Below are 26,435 nucleotides of genomic sequence, written 5' to 3'. Positions count from 1 at the left end.
TGATCTCGTTACAAGAAACCATCAACAAACAAGGTGAAGAGTTGCGCGCACTTGCAATGGAGAATGGTACTTTAAGAGTTCTCGTTGTGGAGAATGAGCACCTCAAGAAGCTTCTTGAAATGCAAACAACACGCTTGATGCGTCTTGAGAATTAAGTTCAAGAATATAAACGCTCTCTTGTTGACATGAATGTATTGAAAGAGCGCTTGAGCAAAGTTGAGAGTGATCATGTATTGAAAGAGGAAACAATAGATACAATACGACATGATGTATGTGAGATGAGAAATGCATCCAAATCATGGGCTGATATATGTAAGGATAATGTGGTTTCTACATCTCCTATCACGCAAGCCGTTGTCCAAGCAAAGAATGTAGAGAATGCAAACACTCAAGAATTGCACGAACGAAAAAAACGCTCAAAGAACATCGTCATTCGTGGAATCAAGGAGGAAAGCATGGAAACACCCCAATCTCTTGCAGTTGCCTCTGATGCTGCAACATATTCATCCTCTGTAGTAGACTGAGTAACAAAATCTTGTAATCTAGAACGCCATGATACTGCTCCACCATCCAATGTAAAGACATACCCTGAGATAGACCTTCGGCTGTCTAAGTCACCTGCATAATCTGAGTCTGTAAAACCCTTTACACTTAGCTCCTGACTCCCATAGCATATACGCATACTCTTTGTAGCTTTCAGGTATCTCAATATTCCTTTCACTGCCTCCCAATGTTTCTTGCCTGGGTTTGACATGTATCGACTTACTACTCCCACTGCAAATGCAATGTCTGGGCGAGTAGCAATCATTGCATACATCAAACTACCCACTGCAAACGCATATGGAATCTTATCCATTTCAGCCTGTTCTTCCTCAGACAAAACACAATCTTGTTTGCTAAGTTTCACATATGGTGGCAATGGAACACTCAATGCCATTCCCTTCTCCATATTGAAACGTTGCAAAACCTTGTCAATATACTCTATTTGAGATAACCAAATCAACTTCTTTGATCTGTCTCTCTCAATGTGCATACCAAGTATATGACTTGCCTCACCCATGTCTTTCATGTCAAACGATTTTGCCATCTTTGAGTTCAAAGCTGAAATTTCTTTGAGTTCAAAGAAATTTTGCCATCTTTGAGTTCAAAGCTGAAATTTCTTCTAAGTGCTTTCCAGCAATCAACATGTCATCCACATACAAAATAAGGATCAGCCAACTACCATCCTAAGCCTTCTTTGTATATAGATAGTGATCGAACTCACTACGTTTGTAGCCTTTAGAAAGCATAAACTTGTGGAATTTATGGTACCATGCCCTCGATGATTGTTTTAAGCCATAAAGACTCTTTAACAACTGGCATACCCAATCTTCCTTGCCTTTCTCAATAAACCCTTCTGGCTGCTGCATGTAAATTTCCACATCTAAATCACCATGCAAGAACGCTGTCTTGACATCCATTTGGTGCAACACCAAATCTAATATGGCAACCAATGCAAGAAAGCATCTCAATGTAGTCATTTTGACCACCGGAGAGAAGACTTCATAAAAGTCAATGCCTTGTTCTTGCTTCAATCCCTTGGCAACAAGCCTTGCTTTGTACTTTGGCTGACTATCATGAGCGGTGATCTTATACCTGTAAACCTATTTACAGGGTAGAGCCTTTTTGCCCCATGGTAATTTAACTAGCTTCCATGTCTGGCTTTTATGCAGAGTTGTCATCTCTGACTGCATGGCCAATTGCCAATTCTCGGAGTCCTTCATTTGCACTGCTTCCTTGTAACATGAAGGCTCATTGCAATCAGTCAACATGACATAGTTCATAGATGGAACAAACCTATCATAAGGTCACGTGACACGTCCAGATCTACGCACAATAGGTGGCTCAGGCTCATCAGCCACAACCTGTGGTTCCAATCTATCCTGTCCTTGCTCCTCTTGAGCCCTGACATTTTGTCTTGCACGTGCAGGTCCATCTTCTTGGAAGACAACTCTTCTAATCTCCTCAACCCTCTCTGGTTTAGAATGATATTTGGATTCATTAAAGTGAACATCATTGCTACAGACAACTTTTCTGGATTCCGGATCCCAAAGTCTGTACCCCATCTCACCAGAATTACCATAGCCTAGAAAGATGCACTTTCTACTCTTTGGCTCAAGTTTGTTCCTAAATTCCTTTGCAACGTGAGTATATGCCTCACAGCCAAAGACTCTGAGATGCTTGTATGAGGGCATTTTGCCTGACCATACCATCTCTAGCACTGAATCCTTCTACAAAACCTTGCTAGGAGATCTATTTACAAGATGAACAGCTATTGATACAGCTTCAGCCCAAAACCCATTTGGCAGCTATGCATTAGACAACATACTTCTGACCTTCTCTTGTATGGTCCTATTCATCCTCTCAGCAACACCATTTTGAGGAGGATTGTAAGGAGCAGTAAGTTCACGTTTTATACCTTTTGACTCACAAAAGTCCTGAAAGGCCTTTGAAACATACTCTCCACCATTGTCAGTGCGTAAGAATTTAAGCTTCTTGCCACTCTGATTCTCCACAAGTGTCACAAACGTTTTGAAAACACTAAACGCTTCATCCTTGTGCTTGAGAAAGTAAACCCATACTTTCCTCGAGTAATCATCTATAAATGTCATAAAGTAAGAAGCTCCCCCTAGAGATAGGTTAGGCATAGGTCCACACAAATCACTATGAACAAGTGCCAACTGTGTATCTCTTCTAGTGCTTCTATGCTTATGTGGCTGCTGTGTTTGCTTACCATACAGACAATGTTCACAGAATTCAAAATCATTAAATGAAAAGCCAGGCAAATAACCAGAACGAGACAAGATTTCCATTCCCTTCTTGGACATATGTCCTAACCGGCTATGCCACAAAGAAACGTTCGGCTGCTCGGTTACATTGATTACATTTTTAGAGACATTTGATACATAAATCATGTAAAGTTCTCCAGACTTTACTCCATGTGCTACTGTCACAGAACCCTTGGATATCTTCCACATGTTCTGTCCAAAAATGGTGACGTAGCCAGCATCATCAAGTAAACCTGTGCTGATCAAGCTCTTTGTAATTGCGGGAACATGTCTCACATTCTTCACCGTGAAAGAAGAGCTACTCTGAAACTTCAATTGAACATCTCCAACACATAAGATCTCACATGTCTGCCCATTGCCTAGCCGAACATGATCTTTAGTGGTCACATAAGAAGTAAACCACTCCTTGTTTGGAGACACATGAAGTGATGCCCCTGAGTCTATAATCCAGTCACTCAGTGCATTTCCATCAGATGCTGTAAGAAGAGCTGCGTCCATTGTATTTTTCAAGAAGTAGATGTCTCCTGACACTACACTGTCATCCTCTGCAACAGTGTTTGTCACATTTATTTCTTGAATCTTCACTGAGGACTTGTTCTTCTCACCATGGTCTTCAGCTTTCTCTTTGCCTTTTTCTGCTTTCCATTCTCTGCAGTCTCTTTTCATGTGTCCCTTCTTGCCACAATGGTAGCATTCTATGTCACTCTTGCCTTTAGCACTGCGGGACTTGCTACGAGACTCATTCCTCTTTCCACCTTTGTACTTTTCTTTGGTCCTTCCCCTGACAACTAAGGCTGTTCCTTTGCCTTTGTCCATTGTCTTTCTATTGGTTTCTTCAGTAGGCAGACTTCCTTCTACACCTGCTATGTTCAAACCATCTGGAGGTGCAGAATTACTCAAAGCTGTGCGAAAAGTGTCCCAACTTTCTGGCAATGTGATCAACAGGAACATAGCTCTAACAGGTTCATCAAACTTGACACCTTGAGCTGACCACTGACTATAGATTGTGTTGAATTCATTCAGATGATTGGACATAGGTGTCCCTTCTTTCATCTTCAAGTCAACAAGCTTCTTAAGCCAGTATACCTGTGAAGCTGCACTCTGCTTCTCATAAAGATCACTCAGCTTTAACCATGCTTGATAAGCCGACATCTCGTCTGCTACATTGAAGTAAACACTTTCTTCCAAAGTCAACATAATGGTAGAAAGTGCCAATTCATCCATTTCGCTCCATTCATCTTCGTCCATATCTTCTGGTTTTATCCCGTTGAGCTTTATAGGTTTTATCTGCTTCTTTTGTACCAACACGTGCCAAATCTTCTTCTTCCACAATGGGAAATTGGTTCCATCCAGCTTCTTGATATTGTAAAGAGCACTGTCCTACGCTTCACAGTAGTTTACTTTCCTGGGAAAAATTCGGCAGAGTTTCCCCTGTAAACTGACCTCTGAACCAATATCAACCTGTCAAATGAACCAAGAAAGCTTCAGATTTTGCAAAAATTTTGGCAGAGTCTCCTTTGTAAAATGGCTCTGGTGTACTAAAAACAGACCAAAAAACAGCTCCAAAACCCACTGTCTCTCTAAGACTGTAAGCTGTGGGTAAACCTGTCCTGCACCTGTACTGTCTCTGACTGTCCTGTAAGCATAGACTGCGACAATGCCTCAACGGCAGTAAAGCAAAGATGCAATCCCAACTATCTAACTCACAGTCAATACATCCTAGCTGCCTATCTAAGGGTGCTCGAGGGATCGCTCGAAGACCTGTATCACCGAAAGGATCTCAACATTCGAGAATCCCCCAGCTCAATAAAATCTCACTCGACCCTCAACAAAGGCTGCAGTAAATCTGACAGTACATAGACTTCCCACAAAGTCATACATCCACAAATTTCCCACTATATGTTGTAACCGCTGCGGCGGTTGTTTGCTGCGTGACTCACAGCCAGCAAACCCTCAACAAACATACATCATCTCTGACAATACATCCGATGTGGAAGTACCAAGTAGCAAACACAAGCTACCTGATGAACTAGTGGATGTCGCCTACAGTCTGTGTGTAGATGCGCCCGTGTCGTATGTGACACGCCTCCAAGAACTGTGAGCCGTCCTTCGATGTGTAGACAGCCACAAATCAACACTCTGGGAGTGTCGATATCGTCAGCACCTGGAGTCGTAGGCCGAAAACCCCAAATTTGCAGAGTCGGATCTACACCCGCCGAGACCACGTAGTCAAAAATGGCTTGCACAGACCTTTGTCGAAGCCGAATGGTGGCCGAGATGACCTCAGAATGAAATTCTGAGAACACCAAGCCCTTTGGGCTTTCCCACAGGATTTGGGGCCATGTCTTCGCCTGTTGAATTTCACTCCAATATGAGCTGGTGACTCTAGCCTCCTGCAGTGCTGCCCCGAGCCTCGATCTGAGCTCTGATACCAGTTGAAGGAGTACGAGCGGAAGTGCGACGCGAGAGAGAGAGTGCGAGAAGAAGAGCACGACGATATGGTGAACTCGCTCTACTGTAATGTGTAGAGCATAGTGAGTTCTTATTAGGTTTTTACAAAAGAATATGTGTACATACCTGGCGGCCCGCCCACTTACCTGGGCGACCATATTGGGCTTTATACCCCAACAATATCTTCAGCTTAGATAGTGAGATGGAAGGCATTTTGGAGAGAGAGGATACTCTTGAGGTTGATATGGAGAGTTTGACTGCCCAAACTATATAAGAGATTAAAGGTGTATGAAATCAAATGATGGGTCAAAAAATGGTGTCTCTACAACTATAGGAGTGATTGCAACAATGAAGGCTAAAAAGATAACTGTAATGAAGTTTTCATCAAGAATGCATAAATACGTATCCCTTTGTTTTCCAGGTCATTCATAAGAAGGAGTTTCTAAAATGTGCTTGGTGTACAAAGTATAAAGTTAAGGGGCCTTGGGAAAAAGAAAATGGTTGTAAAACAATCATTAAGAGTGCCATAAGAAAACATCATAAGCCCAAGGAGCATGTTTGGGCTACAACAAAGAACTATAGCAAATATGGAAAACGGATGAAGACTCATGCAAAGAAAGTCACTAGAAAAAATAGGCACAGGGTCATTACCATCATGAAAGTTGCATATTTCAATGTAGAAGAGGACTTGGCTATCCATAAGTATGATGGGATGTGTGGTTTAACTTATCTTTGAATGTAGAAGAAATGCCCATTGAGCGTGACTACTCCTCGTACACTAATATGGTGACTGGGAGGTAGTTCATCTTTTTCATATTAGAGTATTTGAATGATTTGCAAAAGCAAAAGTTGTTACAAAGTCCCTATTATGCATTGATGGTAGGTAAGACTATGAATAGGTCTTTAGAGAAGTATTCAATCATTTATTTCTCTTTTCTTGCAGCTAAAGGTACAATCTGATTCTCAGCCAAAATTACATTTGAAAATTGTTCACAGTAGTTGATGGGTGAGGCCAAAAAAAGTTTGATGCATCCATGAAAATGATTAAAGAAGTTGGACTTATCAAGCCGCATTGGTTGGAATAGCAATATATAGATATATTTCAATGCTTGGTGGCCATGATGGATTGGTTGAAAAAACAAAAAGAGAGATTCCGCATCTCATGAGTGTTCATTGCATCACACATAGAGAGGATCTTATTGTAGTTGATGTAGTTAAATGACTTCCTTGTTTACCTTATATTGACAAAATTGCTACCAAAGTCTATTCATGGATTTTTAGTTCTAGTGTAAGGTACATAGGTTTCCAAAGTTTGCTAAAAGAGATGCACTTGCACGTCTTAGAAGTTTGAAATATTCATGAGGTTTGATGGCTTCCATGACGTAATGTGATGGAGAGGTTGATGCAACTCATGCTAAAATTGCTTTGCTGCGTAAAGAGCTGGAGTCGAAGATTATGCATGAGGAAGATGATATGGAAACTTTCCTTGCTAGTGTCAAGGATATCAATGAGCAACTTATTTTTGGAGGTGAAGTCATTTCAAACAATTCCCTTGTGCAGACTGTTCTTGATGCCTTACCAGATTCCTAGCAGACTTTTGCTAGTACTTGGAGACTAATGACCCCAGGAAATCTTGAGGTTGTCAAGTTTGATGCATTATGCACGTTGCTATTACAAGAGTCACTTTCCAGAAAAAAAAAGACTAGGCAGCATGTGAACAGGCTTTTGTTGCTTCTCAAAGAAAGGTCGGTAACAGCAATGCAACCACTTCTTATGGTTCTGCTACGAGTGGCAAAACTTCTGTTTCTAATGCTTCTGCTCTGGCATCAATTCGTCTGGAAATTCTGGTGATAAGGGCAAAAAGAAGATGAATTGCCTTTACTGTAAATCTAATGATCACTTGATCAAGCAGTGTCCTAAGTTGAAGGCCAAAGAGGCTAAGAAGAAAGAGGGTGGTTCCACTACAAATGCTGGTTCCACTACAAATGCAGCCATTTTTGAGTCTTCTGTAAAAGGAGACTTTAATGTTGATGTTGATGTAGAATGGGCTTTTAGCGTAGAGTGTACTTACAATCCTATTGTCCATAATGCATGCTTGTCAGTTGTTGCTGCAGATTCACATGTGTGGTATTTTGATAGTGGTGCTACAAAGCGCATTATCTCACATCGTGAATTTTTCACCTCTCTCGAGTCTGTCCCTCATGGGAATTCAGTCACTTGTGCCAACAATGCCTCTTATCCGGTTCAAGGAGTTGGAAAGATTGTGCTTATTGCTGCAAATGGCAGTTCTTTCACACTTGTTGATGCACTTTATGTACCTGGGATCAAGAAGAATCTTTTGTCTGTATTTGCACTTGCTAGACTTGGACTTGTAGTCAAATTTTTGGATGATAGATGTATAGTTCATGATCTCAATTTTGGTAATGAAATTGTTCCATCTAGGCTTTTGTGCTATGAGCTGTATAAGCTCACTTTGTATGACAAGTGTGGACAAAATTTTGCAAATGCAGATGCAGATTCAAGGGCTATTTTAGATGCAAAACTTTGGCATGCACGTTTTGGTCATCTGAATTTACCAGTTTGCTGCGTTTGCAGAAATCTGATATGGTTGCTTCTTTGCCGCCTCTTGAATCACCTGTAAAACATGTTTGTGAAGGCTGTATTTTGGGTAAGATGCAGCGTTCTAAGTTTCCAAAGGATGGTTCAATTCGGGCCACATGTAGGTTGCAGCTTGTGCATAGTGATGTTTGTGGGCCCATGCAAACTCCGTCCCAGGGAAATTACCTGTACTTCGTGACTTTCATTGATGATTACTCCACGCATGCATGGGTATTTCTTCTTGAAGCGAAGTTCGAATTTTTTATGTGCTTCAAATAATTTTTGGCTATGGTTGAAAATGTCTCGAAATGTACTATGGGCACCCTCCGTTCCGATCGAGGGGGGGAGTATATGTCTCATGAATCCAATGCATTTATGGCTAGTCGTGGGATAAAACACCAATGTACAGTGCCTTATACACCGCAGCAAAATGGTGTTGCTGAGAGGAAAAATAGGTCACTTACGGAAATGGCACGATGTATGGTCAAAAGTCAAGCTTTGCCGCATTCTTTTTGGCTTGAGGCCATCATCTGTGCCACTTATGTACTAAACAGATGTCCTACAAAAGCTTTGTAGTCTATTGCTCCATATGAAGCATGGCATGATAGAAAGCCTTCTATCGAGCACATGCGTGTTTTTGGTTGTTTGGCATATGCTTTAATGCCACAAATACAGCGCAAAAAATTGGATGATAAGGCTATCAAATGTATTTTGGTTGGTTATAGTGCTAAAAGCAAAGGTTACAGGTTGTACCATCCGCAAACAAAACAAATTTGGATTTCAAGGGATGTAGTGTTTGTGGAAGATTCTGTTCGGCCCTTGCTTTCATGTACTAGAGACAGTAACGTAAGCTCACAAGACATTTATGACACTTTGTTGCCTCTTTTCAGTGGTGGAAATACGAATGTAAGTTCGAATGAGAAAAATGTACAACCTAAGGGGGTTTCTAAAAATGTTACAAATCAGCCTATTACTGATGCAGATCTACATGATGTACTTGATGAGGAAAGGGATGAAAATGAGCAGGCTAGAGGTATGCCAATACGGTTGGTGCACACTTTGCGTGAAAGTAAATTGGATGCACCTTTGTCTAGTCGTACTCCTTCAAGCTCTTTCTATGCATCTTATGCATCAGATTATTATTCTTTGGTTTTGTCTAGCTTACATGATGTTGAGAAGCCTCTGTCTTTTGATGAAGCACAAAATTCAAAAAATTGGATGGCTACCATGCAATCAAAATATGATGCACTTATAGAAAATGACACATGGACTTTATGTGATTTGCCTCCTGGCAAAAAGGCCATTGGTACGAAGTGGGTTTACAAGTTGAAATGCAAGCTAGATGGTGAGATCGATCTCCATAAAGCTCGATTTGATGCAAAGGGTTATGCACAGCAAAAAGGCATAGATTATGAAGAGACCTTTGCTCCCACTTGTTGTATGACTACTGTGCGTTTTCTATGTGCATTGGCAGCTCTTTTGGTTGGGATGTACATCAATCAGACATTTTTACTACTTTCTTGAATGGTGACATATTTGAGGAAGTTATGTAACGCAGCCTCGCGGTTTTGTCAAGAAAGGACAAGAGGACAAAGTGTGCAAATGTAACAAGGCTTTGTATGGGTTGAAGCAATCTCCTCGTGCTTGGTATGAGAAAGCTGACACTCATTTGGTCAAACAAGGCCTTTGTAACAGTCCAACAGAAAGCACATTGTTTGTAAAGCGTGAGAGTGATGTACTTCTCATTGTGGTTCTTTATGTAGATGATTTGTTGATCACTAGACCAAATGAGAGACATATTGCTGAATTTAAGGCTAATTTGAATGCTACTTTCAAGATGAAAGATTTGGGGTTGTTGCATCATTATTTGGGCATACAGTTTAAGCAGTGTGATGGTGGTATTGTCTTGTGTCAGAAAAGTTACATAGAGACATTGCTATGTAAGTTTGGACTTGAGGATTGCAAACCTATTGCCACTCCCAAGGAAATAGGTTTGAATTTAATTCTACATGATGCTGGCGATCTTGCTGATGTCACTCTTTACCAAACTACTGTTGGCTGCCTCATTTATGTATGCAACACGAGGCCAGATATTCAGTTTGCAGTCTCACAGGTCAGCAGATTTATGCATATCCCAGGTCTAAGCATTGGTAGGCTGTCAAGAGGATTTTTTGCTACCTTATTGGCACTTTAAATCTTGGCTTGTTTTATCCCAAGGGGGGATCATTGCCGCCAGATTTACATGCTTTTTCGGACTCAGATTGGGCTGGTTGTTTTGACACGCGAGTGTCCACAAATGGTTTTTGTTTCATGCTTAGCAATTCATATATATCATGGTTGACCAAGCAGCAACCTGCTGTGTCCACTTTGAGTTGTGAGGGCATGGCACTTCCCTTTACTCATGTGCCAGCTCTCGTTCACAGCATCACTCCAGGGGGGATTTGTTACCATATACATATGGTAGTGATGTGTGTGAACACACTAGGACTGTCGATGCATTTTTTCCCTCTTTAAAAGGTTTTTTCCCCCGTGCATTGTATATATGCCCATCACTCTAGGGCTATCGATCTTTTCCATTGCACACTAAGTAACACTCTCTCTATTGTGTGCCTTGAGCTTCCTTTGTCTTCTCCAAGCCGTGCGTGTTTCTTTGCAACCCTAATTCCAACATAGACTACATCACTATCCTTGCAAAACAAAAATCGCAAAGGAAATAAAGTCAAGGGAGAAAAAGTTCTCAAAATGGATTGAGAAATTTCTTGAAAAGTTTGGAAATTTGGCTGACATTGAAAGTAAGTTGCTATCATTTATGAGTACTTTGTATTATGGCTTTGAGGAGATGCATATGCTCTAATAAGAATTGGATGCACATGTTTGGGAATCTAATAGAGTTGTTGTAGGTTATGATGGTTCTTCCTATGTCATTTGTATCATGTGAACGAGGTTTCTCAAAAAAAAGAATTCATTAAAAAGCATGCTCGAGAGTGCGTAAATGTGGAAACGCTTGAAGCATTAATGTGTGTTTTATTGCTTGGATCTAGCATTGAGAATGTAGAATGGAAAAAGGTATATGATATTTAGAATCTTGCAAAACCAAGGAGAGGACATCATCGGACTTAATACACGTGAGTTGTGAGATGATGTGTTTCTCTATCGGTCGATACTCAAATAAATTTGATTACTTACATGGAATTCATATACTTTTGAAAGTAATTTTCTTACATGATCTATTAGATTTTTGGAATGTGAATATTGGTTTTTTGGGATCTCAAAATTTGCTCATATAACTAATGGAATTTGATAGTAGATACTAAATTAGATTCAGGATTCCTTACATGAAATCCATATACTTTTGAAAGGATTTCGCAAACATGGTATGTTAGCTAGTTAGCTGGTGGAATGCAAAATCCGATTTTTTGGAATCTAAAAATTGATTTTCTAATTAATGGAATTTGATAGTAGGTACTCAAATAGATTCGGGATTTATAACCTGAAATCCATGTACATTGGTGCAACCAAAGTTATTTGGGGCTAGAAGTGGTGCCAAACAATGGTATGGATGTGCACATGTGAATGAGCAAGTGCTAGAGTAGGTATGGAGGTATGAAGGTATGAGCAAGTGCTAGAGTAGGTATGGAGGTATGAAGGTCCTGGGCATGCAAAGGGTAGTGGAAATGTATGACTTGATGTAGTTCCCAAGACAAAAGGGCTCCAAAATGATCCAATTGGGGTGGTAGGTCCAAGTTTCTAAAGTGTTGAGTTTATGCCTTGGGATGTGGTGTCCAAGATGCTCTACAAGATGGTCTAGACGGCTCCTCAAATGGAGCCACAATGTGAAAGTTAAGATTGGCTAAAGATGGAATGCATTGTAGATTCTTGATGAACAAGGCTAGTGGGGATAGGTAGTCAAAGTCGGTATGTGTGGATAGATGCAAAGTGATCGTGTTGTGGAGCATGTCTATCTTTTTAGATCTTTTATCGAAAATGTGAAAGATATGGCTAGTGGAAGATTTGCCATTGCAAATTATGGGCCGAATTGTTTGCATTGGTAGACGTGCCATGTGGTCATTTTTTGGCCTACCAAGGATCCAGGAGGTAGGGTGCATCATGTGGAGTTGACTAAATTTGACGACTCGTAAGACGGATTTCCGGTGTCGAGATATGTTAGCCCAGAGTCTGATGCATCTTGTGGTGGAAAAAGGACACATTCTTTTCATCTATTTTGGCGGCCATAGTTGGTGTTCATGGCAAGGTCAAAGTGTAGCAAGGTTTTGGTGGATTAAAGTTTTTAAAATGGATTTTCAGCCCGCTTTCACAACAAGGGAGTTGGAGCCTTGAGCAGAGAATTTTAGGTGTCTAAAAGTGGAGGAAGAGAAATGTTTTTTAATGGTCACATGGGATGTTTTCAAAGGCTTGAGGATTGGGGTGCCGTGGGATTTCCACATGGCATCCACATTGGCCCTTACGCAAAGTTTGGAGGTAGTGGAGTACAACCTTTCATGCAATGGAAGCAAACCCGAAAGAAGCAAAAAAAGGTGGATTAAGATGACATTAGAGAAACCAAAGATCTTTTTCTTATAGAGGTGAAACATTTGAAAAGCAAGTAATGGCTTAAAACAACATAGATGAATGAGTAAATTAGAGTAGATACATGTTACCAAGAGTTACAAGTTACCTTGGTTCTCTTGCAAGGTACATTCTCTTGGTGTATCTTTTTCAATGTGTATTCATCCCAAGTTTCTGTGTTTTATTCTTATTGGCATTTGTTTTCTATGTGATTCATGACAATCTCTGAAGCCTGGGTATGGTTGGGACCACAATACTTGAAACGTTTTACTTAAGGACTATTCTTATTATCTCCAGGTTATATAATTTTAAATACTGTGCAATTTTGAATATGAGCTCCTTTATGTTTTAAATGTTTACTACAAAATTATGAATGCATGCATGTGTAGATGCGCCGTTTATTATATTGTAGCAATATAGTATCATATAGAGTGCGCTAATAGTGTTTACATGATAAATCTTATCTCTATGATGTTAAGCGTCATTTGAATTGTAGAACTTGAGAACCTATTAGAATTTACACTTGCGAGTCATTTGAAGCTCATTAAATGTAGACTAAGAGTCACATATATTTAATCAAAATCTAGGAATGGAGTCTACTTTAAGGCCTACAACCAAGACAAATTTTGAATAAAATTTTATCACATTTGTCCACTGAGGTACATGGATCACAATCCATGTTCTTAGAAAATTTTTGAGCTTTTTTTTTGCAGATTTTGATTGGTTGTATATAGTTATCATCTGTTGAGTGTAAAAAAAGTAGGAATTTACATTTGTGGTGACAAAGCGCTTTTCCTTTGCAAAGATAAATTTGTTGTTCTTTCCTTGCTTTGCAAATAAGCATGGATTTCCTTATGTGTTTTCCTCATGGGCATAAGACACTATCTTTTTCTTGGTATGATTATGAGCTCATAGTTTGCATAAAAAGGAGATGAAAGTTAACACTCTTTGTGCATCATTGTTTACAATTTGTAGTGTCTATTTCATTGTAGGAAATAAGGATTTTGGTGATCCAACCAAAATGAGAGGCAACAATTCACTCCAACACATGCATTGGCAATATTCCGACTACACTAGAGGTGAGAACTTGCTCCTCAATTAGGAATTGAATTTCAACACTATCAATGATAATTATTGGCACTTAGTTCTCAACATTTCAACACTCAAATTTATTTTCAAATTCAATTTTGTGGTGGAGCTCAAAAAATAGTCATTAAAATTTATAGTGCAAAGCATCTTAAACTATCCGATGGAATAACACATTATCACTAAATTATCAAGTGATTGTTCTACTCATGATAACATTTCTGTTGTGAAGGTATTGTTGTTACAATGGGATATTTTATTGACCAACTAATGTGAGTGGATTATTTTGTGGTTGAATTGGTCGTTTATTGACCCACTTGGATGAGTGAAGGTTGTGCATCTCAATGTTATGAATGTAAATCTCTCAAAACTGTTAGGATTATATTTGTTCATTTTTTTTGTCCCAATTTAAAATAAGGCATGCTTGCATGAATGGTGATAAAGATGCCCATGTGAAATTTTCAATTGCCAATTGAGGTAGAAAATTATTCTTCAAAAAATAAGATTTGTTGAAGCTTGAAATCACCTTTTAATAAGTCATTTACTTGTCTTTAGAGATATTTTGTTGAATAAGGCGTGCTTGTATGAATAGTGATAAATATGCTCATGTGAAATTTCCATTGCCAAGTGAGGTGGGGAATTCTTCTTTCAAGCAATAAGATTAATAGATGGATGTGGTGATTTTAAGAAGCACATTTTTTTGGATGTTGTTGAAGGTTGAAATTACCTTTTGGTAGGTTGTTTACTTGTCTTTAGAGATAATTTTTTGAATAAGGCATGCTTGCTTGATTGGTGATAAAGATGCTCATGTGCAATCTCCATTGCCAACAACTGAGACGGAAGATTACTCTTTAAGGCAATAAGATCAATAGATGGGTGTGGTGATTTAAAGAAGCACATGTTTTAGATGTTGTTGAAGAATAAAATTACCTTTTCTCCTAGACTATTTACTTGTATTTAGAGATATTTTGTGGTGAGACAAAATTTAAGAAATAACATGATTTGAACGTACATTAAAGTTTAGCATGAGGGCTTGTTTGTAGAGGCTCTTGATTGCAAGGTTGGCCATCCCTATATATTGTAAGGTTTTGTGTGTGTGTGTGTGTGTTTTGGGGGGGGGGCGGCGGGGGGGGGGGGGGGGAGAGAGAGAGAGAGAGAGAGAGAGAGAGAGAGAGAGAGAGAGAGAGGACTTTGCATGCATTGTACATGTGTATCAAAGTAGAGGAGAGACTTGAGTGTATCTAATAAAGATGTGACGTAGGTAAAATTATGTGCTTAATAATTTTTCTTGCAAGGCATACAGGTTCTATCATAGATGAATCAAAGTACTTTGCTTCAATTCTTTGAAAGGGAACCAAAGACCTTAGCATCTTATGACAAAAAGCTTCACATTAGATAACAAAATTGCAAAGCAATCCATGAGAGAGTATTTGGAAGATATCTTTGCCTTAGATAGTGAGATGGAAGACATTTTGGAGAGAGAAGATACTCTTGAGGTTGATATGGAGAGTTTGAATGCCCAAACTATAGAAGAGACTAAAGGTGTAAGGAAATCAACTCATGGGTCACAAAATTGTGTCTATACAACTATAGAAGTGATTGCACCAATGAAAGCTAAAAAGATAATTGTAAGGAATTTTTCATCAAGAATGGGTAAATACATATTCCCCCTTTCTTTTCTAGGTAATTCATATATAGGAGTTTATAAAATGTGCTTGTTGTACAAGTATAAAGTTAAGAGACCTTGGGGCAAAGGAAATGGTTGTAAAACAATCATGAAGAGTGTCATAAGAAAACATCGTAGTTCCAAGGAGCATCTTTGGGATGCAACAAAGCACTATAGCAAAGGTGTAAAATGGATGAAGAGTCATGCAAAGAAAGTTATAGCACAAATAGGCACAAGGTCATTACCGTATGAAATAGGCATAGAATCATTATCGTATGAAACTTGCATATTTCAATGCAAAAGATGACTTGACTATCCATAAGTATGAGGGACTGTGTGGTTTAGGCTATGCTTTGAATGTAGACAAAATGCCCATTCACCACGACTACACCTCATGCACTAATATGATGACTCAAAAGGAGTTCATCTTTGCAATATCATAGTATTTGGATAATTTACAAAAGCGAAAGTTGTTACAAAGTCCCTATTATGCATTGATGGTAGATGAGACTATGGATAGGTCTTTAGAGAAGCATCTAAACATTTATTTACCTTTTTTGGCACCTAAAGGTACAAGATGGTGCTAAAATTACATTTGCAAAGGTGCTCACAGTACTTGATCGGTGTGCCAAGACAAAGGTTGATGCAATCATGAAAATGATTATAAAAGTTGGAATTAGCTAGAAGCAATTGGTTGGAATAGAAATAGATGGATATAGTTCAATTCTTGGTTTCTACAATGGATTGATTGCAAAAATGAAAAGAGAGAAGCAGCATCTCATGAGTGTTTATTTTTATCCCACATAGAGAGGCTCTTGCACACATGTTTCTAAATTTTGGTAAAAGAGATGCACTTGTAAATCTTAGAAGTTCTAAGTATTCATGAGGTTTGATGGCTTTCATCACGTAATGTGATGGAGAGGTTGATTCAACTCATGCCTACAATTATCAGCTTTTGAAAAGACAATGTGACGAGTTGGTATGAGCATTAGGAAGAGGATGGGGTGTAGGAGGTGTTGAGATGTCGAGCTCTACATCTTGAACTGGCATCCACTACGGGTCTTGGCCGCTTACGGCATTTACTCACTCGCGCGTTAGGTGACCGACACGGAGGATCTCTGCCAGTGATTCTACATCTGGACTACACTTATAGTGCCAGCCTAGTACGCTTCTAGCGAGTTCACACTTAGTGACCGCATGTACATATGTGCTACTTTTCAGTTTTAGCACTTAGTCATTTTATACTCATTTTTTCTGTGAGAAGAAGAAGAAGCTTTCCATCTCTGTGTGCTTTGTGCTTGTCTTGTGTAGCTCTCTTGCATCCTCATTCTTTACATGGTATCAGAGCCTGGTGTAGGCAAGAGGGGCTAAGAGAGCAAGAGCATCACAATCCCTTCATTCGCAATCCACGACCAGATGCCAAGTTTTTGAACAGGTCTCCAAAGTGCAGTATACAGAGATTTATTGTACCAGTACAGTGGTTGTATGCACGCTTGATTGTGGACACTCCTTGAGTGTAGAAAGCGTTACAGGTACCGCGATAGCAGGTTCAGCAGATTTGCAGGTTTTTGCAGATTGTAGCTATTTTGTCTTAGTGCTTCAAGATGTCTGACGGTGATCCGAGCCTATCACAAATTTTTGTTTATCATATTTTGTTGGTTTTCCTTGCTTCTAGAGGTTTACAATAAAAGAAAGAGTGAGAACAACCTCTTGGAAAAATTTTTAAAAAAATGATTTTTTCTTGACTAGTTCACCGGAGGTGAAAGGTAGAGGGAGAACCTAGTGGTAAAGGGAAGGGAAAATATGTAAATGTGAAAAGAAAAGATATGATGTGGTTGTGGAGCCATGCACCCATGATTCAAGGGTCATGAGTGGCTCATATCATCATGGCTTTGGAGCCATATGATGATTCAAACAAATGGGACCCAAGTGGAAGACTTGGTAAAGGAAGAAACCAGGCACATGATTTTGTTGAATTTTTAAAAAATACTTCCACTCCGATCCAAGAAAAGTTGTCTTCATCAAAGTTGTAACTGACGAGCTGAAGATTCTGGCCATATTTTTTTTATAATTTTTGCACCTACGGTCTAGGAGATATGGCCAAAATGGTGGACGGCAGTTTTTTCAACTGTGGTGGAGACCACCCCCCTACCTTTACACACACACACCCTTCCTTTTCCACATTGAGACCTTCTTTTAAATCAGCCATTAGTCTTCTCACCCTCCTCTCCTTCCTCCTCTCTCTCAAGCTCAAAAACCCATCAAAGTTCCTCTTCTAATCACCTCTCAAGTCATGCTTAATCTTGTTGTAATTCATAAGTTCTCATTCAACCCCTTTCTATTATTACTAGATATGTATTGATTTTATGTAGATTCTTTACATTTTAAAATAAGGAAGCTCTTGGACTCAAGCTATGGAGGAAGGAGTGAAGACAACACAAGTGATGATGGAGCTAATTGGTCAACAAATCACTTGGAAGGAGCTTCTTCACTGGTTGAATGTCCCTAATCAAGCTTCATTTGTACAAATTACACTTGTATCTTAACCTCACTCCTAATCACTCTCTTTCCTATATAAAGAGGCCTTCCCCTTTGTAATTTCAAGCCTCTCACAGCCCATTGAGCCTTTGTATCACTCACCATGAGCCCATAAGCTCATTCATTCACTCTATTCTTGCACATCCTAGAGTGCAAATTGTTTCATGCTAGTAACCTCTCCTCCTCTTACTTGTGTTAATTAAGTGAAATGTTGTATATGCGTGTGAGAGTGCTTGATGTGATCTTGGCTAATCCTTGAGTGATTGTTTGGTAATCTATATGCTATTTGTGTTGGGAGTGTTTGAAGTCATCCATTCCTTGTGCACACACCACGGTTAATGCTTCATTCATAGTGCTCTCTCTCTCTCTCTCTCTCTCTCTCTCTCTCTCTCTCTCTCTCTCTCTCTCTCTCTCTCTTTGTGTAGCGGTCCTAGTCCACGCTTCCAAGACTAGGTGGTGCCCTCATCTCATTTCCCTTGTGGCGCAATGGAGTTTGTTTTGGTGTAGAGGCCGCCATTCCAAATTTCCTTCGTCAACGGTTTCAGTCAAATTGTCACTGAGAAGCTTGAGAAAAATAACTACCCTGCATGGAAGTTCAGAATAACAAATTTCCTAAAAGGAAAAGGTTATTGGGACTTTGTAGAAGGAGACAATGAAAAGGAACCAGAGATTCCCAAGGAAAATGCTACAGCAGAACAAAGGAAAGCTTTGAGGGACTGGCAACAAGGCCAGAGCAAATTGATGTATTGGCTTTCTATGAGCATCACAGATGGCATGATGGGCTCTCTACAGGATGCTGAAACCCCCGCCATTGCATGGAAAAACTTAGGCAGAGTGTTCAAGGTGAACACCAAGGCCAGGAAGCTTCAAATAAGGTCGGAGCTAAATCAGGTCAAGAGGAACAACCTCTCCATCAATGATTATGCCTTGAAGATCAAGAGTATCATTGAGGCTCTTGGATCTATTAAAGTCTTAGTGGAATACGATGACATTGTCCGTGCATGCTTGGATGGTCTAGAAGATGAGTATGTACATTTCAGGTCTTCCATGAATACAAGAGACGACATCCCCGTGTTCCAAGATTTGATTTCTATGCTTATTCTTGAGGAGAAGAACCTTGACACATCTTCTTCTCATGGCAGAAATAATTATGAATAGGCCTTCTATTCTAAATCCAACAGAGGTAGAGGTAGAGGTCGTGGTCGAGGCCCAAGGGGTTGCAGGGGCCAATTTCAAGAAGGTCAATCAAATCAAAACAATACAGGTGGCGGGGGAAACCAGTCTCAAGGCAGGGGGATTCAAAGGGGTCGTGGTGCAGGATCAAGCAGGCAGCAACATACTGCAAATAGCAGAGAATGTTTGACTTGTGGTGAAAGAGGTCACATGTCACATGAATGTCCAAAGGGAAAAGCAAGTGGAAAGAGAGAATAGGGCAACTATGCATCTACTAGCAAAGATGCAGATGATAGCAAAAACGAGCGCATGTTTGTTACGCAGCATGTAATGAATACAATGACTGCAGAGAATTCCACCCAAGATGATGTTTGGTATGTGGATTCAGGTGCCTCTAATCACATGACGTCTCGTGGGGAGTGGTTTAGAGATATGCGGAAATGAGATGTGTCGGGCTATGTGCAGACAAGAGATGACACAGCTCACCCCATTGCTCATGTAGGGGACATACCTCTAAATACGAAGAGTGGGAAATCAAATTACTTAGCAGATGTACTTCATGTCCCAAACATTACAAAGAATATTGTTTCTGTTGGACAAATGGTTGAGCAGGGTTTGCAGGTTCGCTTCAATCCCAATGGCTGTTATGTAGAAGATTTCCAGAATGGCTGTAAGCTGATCACAGAGGGCAAATGTGTGGGCAGAATGTTTACGCTGAATGTAGACATGCCTGAGTTAAAAGCTGCATTATTTGCACAGGGCACAGGTGTTGTGGCTGATGTTGACATTTGGCACAAACGCATTGGCCATGTCAATGAGCAGAGATTGCGCAGCATGCAATCAAAACAGATTGTAAAAGGTTTGCCCAAATTCAAGGTGGATGGTATGCATAAAGTGTGTGCAGCATGCCAGTTTGGAAAACAGTCAAAGGGCTCATTTCCACATGAGCGCAATGTATGTAAAAAGCCACTTTAGGTGGTGCACACAGATGTTTGGGGTCCAACCGATACCGCAAGTATACATGGTTGCAGGTATTATGTCTCTTTCATTGACGACCATACAAGGAAATTATGGGTCTACTTCATGCGTAACAAAAGTGAAGTGTTTGGTCACTTTCAGGACTTCAAAGTCATGATTGAGAAGGAGACAGATATGCAAATCAAGACATTGAGGTCAGATGGAGGGGAAGAGTACTTCTTCAGCGATTTTTCAGATTTTCTGCGAATGCATGGTATACGCAGGCAGTTTACATGTAGATATACTCCACAACAAAATGGGGTCGCAGAAAGGAAAAATAGGCACATTGCAGAGGTTGCACGTGCATTGATGAATGAGAAGAACATGCCTCATTATTTTTGGGCTGAAGCTGTAAATATAGCTGTGTACATTATGAACAGGACACCTGCAGCTGCGGTGCATGATGTAACACCTGAGGAAAATTTTACAGGTACAAAGCCTAATTTGGCACACTTGAAAGTGTTTGGCTGCATAGCTTACGTGCATGTACCACATGAGTTGCGTAGGAAATTGGATCCTTAAGCAGAGAAATGTATTCTTGTGGGATATTCCCTTGAACAAAAGGGGTACAGGTGCTACAATCCTACTACACGAGAATTACGAGTGAACAGAGATGTAGTCTTTGATGAGATGAGCAGCTGGTACAGTCATGCACATGGCACTATTGGGGCTGATGTAAAAGATGATGTGGTTGTACAAAATGTGAGGCCACAGTCACAGGTTTTGAGTGGACCACAAGAGTCGTCTTCTCGTGGCTCTGTTGAGAAGCCATGGAATGGTAGACTACATACGCAGGTTACTCCACCAGCAGGTACAGGGAATGTATCACGAAAAGGAAAGGAAAAGGTTGATGAACCTCCCTTTATGGCTGATGCATCATCAGGTTTTTCACATGTAGACATGGATTCAGATGGTTCTGAACAAAGTCTTGATGAGGAATTTGGAATTCCGGTTGTCAGGGTTGTCAGGACACCTGGTGTAAGGAAAGTACAAGAATATGCTAGAGGGCAAAGAAGTGACCCAGGACCGCGCAGATCTAACAGAGTCAGAAATCCAGTTCATAAATTGACTTATGATGGGTATCTAGCTCATCACCAAGCCTACATGGCTAAGGTGATACAGGATGTGGAGCCCACATGTTTTGAGGATGCAGTTGGAAATGTGCATTGGGATGATGCAATGAATGAAGAGATGGCTGCATTGGAAGCAAATGACACATGGGAGTTGGTGCCATTGCCAAGGGTCAAGAAAGCTATTGGCTGTAAATGGGTGTATAAAACTAATCATAAGGCTGATGGTAACATTGAGCGTCACAAGGCAAGGCTGGTCGCAAAGGTTTATTCACAGACGTATGGCATAGACTATGAGGAGACCTTTGCTCCAGTGGCAAAGATGACGACTGTGAGAGCTGTCATAGTAGTGGCTGCATCTAGAGGATGGATTATGCATCAAATGGATGTAAAGAATGCCTTCTTGAATGGTGAGTTGCAAGAGGAAGTGTATATGGATCAGCCACCTGGTTATGTCGATCGAGGTTACCCAGATTAGGTATGCAGGCTTCTCAAAGCTTTGTATGGTTTGAAGCAGGGCTCTAGAGCATGGTATGATAGGATTTCCAAGTATCTTGTCAGTATCGGGTTTAGGAGAGCTCATGTTGATAATTCAGTCTATGTACGTGAGAGTGATGTGGGGATTGTGGTCATTACCATATATGTAGATGACCTTATTATTGTGGGTGACAATGCTATGGAGATTGACCATGTGAAGGGTCTTCTCAAACAGGAGTTTGAAATGAAAGATTTGGGCGAGTTGCACTACTTTCTTGGCATTGAGGTGATCAGGACTCCAGAGGTTGTATGGCTGTCACAGAGACAGTATGCTTTGGACATGTTGTCAAAGTATGGTATGGTTGATTGTAAGCCAATTTCTATTCCCTTGGATGTGAATGCAAAGCTGAGTGCAGAGAAGGGTGATGTTGTTGAGGATGTCAAGATGTACAGGAAGATTGTGGGTAGTCTAATCTACTTGACTATCACGAGGCCAGACTTGAGCTAAACAGTAGGCTTGGAGAGTCAGTTCATGCAGCTTTCGAGGAAGCTACATTTGGATGGAGTACGACGCACACTTCGGTATGTGCAAGGGACTCTTGACTACGCATTGTTCTATGCAGCAGATGTGCCATTAGCATTGTATGGGTATACAGATGCAGATTGGGCAGGTAGCATTGTTGATAGGAGATCTACGAGTGGCTTCATGTTCTCTTTTGGGAGTGTTGCTGTTACTTGGAGCAGCAACAAGCAGCCTATGATTGCTTTATCGAGCAATGAGGCCAAGTTCAGAGGTGTAGCAGTTACGACGTGCGAGGTAGCTTGGCTACGCACATTACTTGAGGACTTGGGAGTGCAGGTGGACCAGCAGATTGTCATCCATTGTGACAACCTCAGCAGCATGCAGTTGGCTAGGAACCCAGTGTTCCATGCCAGGACCAAGCACATAGAGGTCCATTACCACTACGTTCGAGAGCGAGTGTTGGCGGGCGACATCGACTTGGTCTACGTCAGCACAGAGGAGCAGATAGCGAATATCTTTACCAAGGCCCTTAGAGCTAAGAAGCTTCGACGTTTCTGGACTATGCTTGGACTCTGCGACATGCAGAGCTCGAGGGGGAGTGTTGAGATGTCGAGCTCTACATCTTGAGCTGGCATCCACTACAGGTCTTGGCCACTTATGGCATTTACTCACTAGCGCGTTAGGTGACCGACACAGAGGATCTTTGCCAGTGATTCTACAGCTAGACTACACTTATAGTGTCAGCCTAGTACGCTTCTAGTGAGTTCACACTTAGTGACCGCATGTACATATGTGCTACTTGTCAGTTTTAGCACTTAGTCATTTTGTACTCTTTTTTCTGTGAGAAGAAGAAGAAGCTTTCCATCTCTGTGTGCTTTGTGGTTGTCTTGTGTAGCTCTCTTGCATCCTCATTCTTTACAAGAGGGCCTCTTTATTTTCCATGAGCTTATGGAGATGATTAACGTTTTGACAAATAGGTGTACCCATGTGTGCAAAAAATAGAGATCATATGTGGGAGTTATCGAAGGCCAAAAATCATAGATTTGCAATCTACGCATCAAGCTCTTTCCATAGATATGCTACATGATATGGTTTTACCCGCTAGATTTTAAATTCCATTTTGGGGGGAAAATTTGAATTCAAATAAACTAGCCGTTTTCCTGTTTGAATACAAAAGTTGTCCTTTGATTACTTTCTTAATACTAAAGTCTTGACTACCTTAAACTGTCAAATAAAGAGGCCCTCCTAGACCCCATTCTCTTCCTAATGAGAAACTTCACGTTTATAAAATCCTCTTTTGTGTATACATGTTGGCATGTATATTAAGGGATCTTAATGCATTGAATACTCATGTCAATAAGGAGAATTTGGATATTACTTCTATAAGCTCTGAAATAGAGATAATTGTTGCTTCTTTGAGACAAAAATTTCATGAGCAAGAGTTTGGAGCAGGAACTCACTTCTTGAAGAGGTTTATGGATGCCACAAAAAGACATATGTTTTTGTGTATGATAGTGATGATGGCAAATGGGCTGCCATTGGATAATGAATGGGTGACGGTAACTTGCATATATAGGTTTGTATTGAAAGTGATAAAATGTGTAAATGATTGATTTCTAGATGTTTATTTCTTCAATGCAACTAGACTTTTCAACCCACATAACTATCCTTGTAGAAAAAAGATTGTAAAGGAGATAAAGTCGAGGGAGAAAAAGTTCTCTTGATGGCTTTAGAAATTGCTTGAAAGTTTGGAAATTTGATTGACATCAAAAATTGTAGGGAAACGTTGCTAATAAGAATTGGATGCAGATGTATGTGAATATGACAGAGTTGTGGTACCCTTATGCTAGATCTTCTTGTGTCATATGTGTCTTGCAAAAGAGGTTTCTCAAAAGAAATATTTCTCATCAAGACACATGCTTGTGAGTGCTTGAATGTGGAAACACTTGAAGCATTTATGCATGTTTACATTGCTTGGACCTAGCACTGAGAATGTAGAATGGTTAAAGGTATATGATATTTGGAATCTTGCAAAACAAAGAAGGACATCATCGGACTTATGACTCATGAGTTGTAAGGTGATGCATCTTTCAGTCCTTTTGGTACTCGAATAGTTTTGATTACTTACATAGAGTGCATGTACTTTTGCAAGGACTTTTCTAGCATGGTCTGTTAGCTTTTTGGAATGTGAAAATTGGATTTTTGAAATGCAAAAATTGGTTTTTTGGAATCTTAAAATTGGTCATAAAACTAATGAAATTCGATACTAGGTACTGAAGTAGATTCAGGATTCCTTACATGAAATACATATACTTTTGAAAGGATTTTGCTAACATGATCTGTTGGCTCTAGGCTCTCATAAGGTGAATCTTTTGTCAGTAATTTCAGCCCCATGAAGGGGCCTTAGACACTGTCGCCTTGGGGATGGAGAGTGCATTCAATCTCTTAGCACTTTCACCCTTGTTAGTTTATCCAAGGGAGTCCCTTAGGAGCGTGACAATGTCCAATATTTCCAACAATCTTTAGGCCCACTTTGGAAAAAAATAGAGCCTATGTTCAATGCCTCATCCAATCAATTTTTATCCCTATTTTGAGACACTTCTCAACCTACATGCAAACCATTCTCACCCCACTTTGTTGAGAAAGTTAGAATATGTTTAACCCACAAAGCAACTATTTTTTAGCCCCATTTAATTGGCACCTTGGCCCACAAGTGTGGTTCAAGTCGACCACACGTATCAACGCTGTTGAGGTGTATATTTTAGCGTATATGGATCTCCACCATTTGAGGTGTATTTTTTAGCGTATATGGATCTCCAAATTTTGAGGTGGTTGCCATGTTATTTTAGAGTTAGTGTAGCCTTGTGTTTGTCCCTCAAAAGTGGCCTCATATCAGCCACTTCATGAATGTTGGATCAAAGGATTGAAGCAGCTACTTGAGTGTCATAGTTGCTCATGACATTTTCTAATGAGGATGTAGTTTTCTTGCCCTCAATGTAAACAAGTTAAAGGTACCATGAAGACGAATCATCATATGCTAGTTAAGTAAGTGTGTGTAGCATTAAACCAATGTCCAGTTGTGCCTTTCATGAATTTCTTTACTCCTAATCTTTTATATTTGTAGTGTGTGAACACTTTAATTCATTATAAGGGATTTTCATATGCTTTCATGCAATTTTGGAAGCGAAACATAAAAGAAGCAGCAAAAGGTGGATTAAGATGTTGTTGGAGCAACCAAAAATATTTTGTTTGTAGAGGTGAACAAGCTACCTTGGTCCTCTTGCAAGTTACATTCTCCTGGTGTATCTTTTTTCATGTGTACTCATCCTATGTGATTCAATGATAGTCTCTCAAGCTTGGTATGGATGGGACCGCAATACTTGAAAGGTTTCACTTAAGGACTATTCTTATTATCTCTAGGTTAGATACTTCAAAATAATGTGCAATTTTGAATATGAGCTCCTTTCTAATTCAAATGTTTACTACAAAATTCTGAATGCATGCATGTAGGTGACACTTGTTATATCGTATCAACATAGTATTGTATAGAGTACATCGATAGTGTTTACACTCATAGCCGATTTTCAGAAAACAAAGAAAAAAAATATTTTTCCTCTATCGAAGCTTTGGCAACACCGTCGGAAGACTCGGCAATGCCCTAGTCCACCTCACGGCCCTAGCTCGTCCATACCTAGCATAGCAGGCCGCCCTCGGTTTCACCTCACCCCACCCTCTCTCTCTCCCTCTTGTTTTACACCCCTAGCAGGCCGCCAATTTTGTAATATTCCCTCTCTCTCTCTCTTCCATTATTCTCTCTCTCTCTCTCTCTCTCTCTCTCTCTCTCTCTCTCTCTCTCTCTCTCTCTCTCTCTCAATTCCCTTCCCCACACACCACACACACATCCTATCCTCTCACCCTCCTTCAAAACCTCACACTCCTTCTCTCATTCTCTTTTTCCCATGGTGGGAACCCACCTTTAGGACCATTTCTCTCTCTATCACTAACATACCCCCCCCTCTCGTTGACTAATCTACCCCATCCCCCCGTTTGCGACCGCTGTCGACACCGCCTCGCCCACGCTCTCTCTCGCTCGCACCCCGGACCCAGCCCATGCGGGGGCACCAAGGAATGCAGCCACACACCCTATGCCCTATCCTCGCAACCCCCCTCACCACCTCACCCGCACTCTCTCTCACTTACTGCGCGCACAGCGCTGCAACTGCCATGCCCGCTCCTCACGCTCTCTCTCTCTCTCCTCAGCCCGTGCAGGTGCCGCACCATAACCGCTTACTCACCCACACACACACACACCCACGCATGCTCACGCACACACACTCTCTCTCTTACTCCATCTCTCCCCCCTCTGCGTCGCCAGCATTTCACTAAAAACCAAAAAAAAAGAGAAAATTGTATATTTACATATATAATCTATTCCCCCCGTT

At 40.5% G+C, this 26,435-nt stretch overlaps 2 pseudogenes; both read left to right on the top strand.

Moving 5' to 3' along the window:
- LOC147445556 (uncharacterized) overlaps nt 1-23,737 on the top strand; it is a 65,711-nt pseudogene extending 41,974 nt beyond the window's left edge.
- Nucleotides 14,845-16,002, top strand: LOC147445557 (uncharacterized; annotated as a pseudogene).
- Nucleotides 23,738-26,435: the final 2,698 nt, after the last annotated feature.

The sequence above is a fragment of the Adiantum capillus-veneris genome, chromosome 12 (assembly GCF_014529385.1).
Source record: "Adiantum capillus-veneris isolate H3 chromosome 12, ASM1452938v2, whole genome shotgun sequence".
NCBI classification, from domain to species: Eukaryota; Viridiplantae; Streptophyta; class Polypodiopsida; order Polypodiales; family Pteridaceae; genus Adiantum; species Adiantum capillus-veneris.
The sequence above is the reverse complement of the archived record's forward strand: the minus strand, read 5'-3'. Positions and strand labels throughout refer to the sequence as shown.